Source organism: Fundulus heteroclitus, chromosome 15, assembly GCF_011125445.2.
Source record: "Fundulus heteroclitus isolate FHET01 chromosome 15, MU-UCD_Fhet_4.1, whole genome shotgun sequence".
Classification (NCBI taxonomy): Eukaryota; Metazoa; Chordata; class Actinopteri; order Cyprinodontiformes; family Fundulidae; genus Fundulus; species Fundulus heteroclitus.
Window position 1 is genome coordinate 17,327,237 of NC_046375.1, and position 1,770 is coordinate 17,329,006.

Here is a 1,770-nt window from a genome sequence, read left to right on the forward strand (position 1 = left end):
ATAGGCATTGTCTGTTTGTATAAGATCTTAATGAGTTATTTCTTTGTTTTAAACCATGTTAGTAACTGATAATAATTTGTTGAATATATTACACCTTCATTCTGTTCCAAAGATAAAACATTTGTATAAAATAAATTTCTGTTTTTTCATATACTATTATTACTATTATTTTCTTTCCCTCTTTCTCCTCTCAATTATTCGTGTCCTGACTCAGAAGAAACTCACTTAGATAGGAAAAACATTTATAGAATGTATTTATTTATTTATTTTATATGCTGCTGCCGTCCTAGGGAGACATTTACAATTTATTCCAGCAAGTATTGAGTTAATAAAGCAACACACGTCAGTCAGATAAACACAAAACAAACAAATAAATCATAACCAGCGGTATTATGCACACTACTTTTTTTTAATTACGCACCAACTCTGTAAACAGGCCACATAGAGAAGCTTAAAAGTATGTTCTCGCCTCAAACGATCTTAAAACGTACTTTTGAACAACAACAGCAGCAGAAAAGGGAATTTTTAACTTACCGCTGTGAGCTCTGTTTGCGCTGTCTCAAATCAAGCTGCGGCCGCGGTGCATTCTGGGCAAGCGGTCAGTCTGAAGAACGCACAAGTCTGCTCTGATGCATGCTCGATAAAGAGGGCGGGCGAGAACAACATCCGGGGAATTCGGCGCGTTCTCGATTTGGCGTTCTCAGCATTGGAACAGTGCTCGGTCTGAGGCTGATGACGTGTCACGAGCACACGAGCACACGAGAACGCTCAAGTACGCATATTGAGAAACGGCCTAGAAGTGCGCATGGGTAGCCAGCAAGCGGAAACTAGGAAGGAAAGAGCACGGACACTGGCATTATGTGAGCGTGTCAGAGTAATTGACCAATAGATAAGGCAATTCCTCAAGAACTTGAGGGATGGGGGGGTAAATAATTTCTATGGGTGAGAGCATAAACAAAACTTTGACAAATCCATGCCCTTCGTGCCGAACAGCAAATATGGATTTTTGTAGGCCTGCAGCTCCCACAAAGAATGATTTTTTAACCTTCTTTTGGACTTTTTGCCTCATTTCCATCCCAAAGCCGACATAATAAAGTCTCTCTTATGATCTCTTAACAGTGTGCATGTTTTCTATCTTAAAAGTTTCCTCTGTCCTTCAAAATGTAAAGGTTAGTCACTCGCCAACCTAGGATGCTGGTGTGCATTGAGTTCCTCATCCCCCTCTACGCGCCCTTCATCTAGAGCAGTCCAGCCCAATCTTAACACCAGCTGCTGTCTGCGTCTCTAATTATAGCCTCTGCAGTGCAGGCTCCCCGAGCAAGACTGGGGGTCAGGTTACTCAATCCCACAGCTCTTACACATGGACACACACACAACATCATTTAAAATGGGTCTCATAAACAACTTTTGACAAGGCTTGGAAACTCACGTGGGGCTTGGCAGAATATTTGTTCACTTACTCCCAAAATTGACCTCTGCTTGACCAGCCCGGGTTCTTAGGCCACCTTCTCTGGTTAAAATGCGGGTTGTAGCTTTATTTAGTCTAAAATTGCTACCATTTAGATCATACAACTCCAGAGAGCTTGCAGAGAAAAATTACATTTTGTTATTTGGGGGTAACAATCATATAAATAAATGAAGGAACTTAATAATTTTATTTCAACAAGTATACTAATTGCTTCAATGAGATTTGAAGTTAATAAGTTAGATGTTTCCCTTACCAGGCTCCATCTCTATTTTGGACCCTCAGAGGGGGCGGGGTGATTCTCA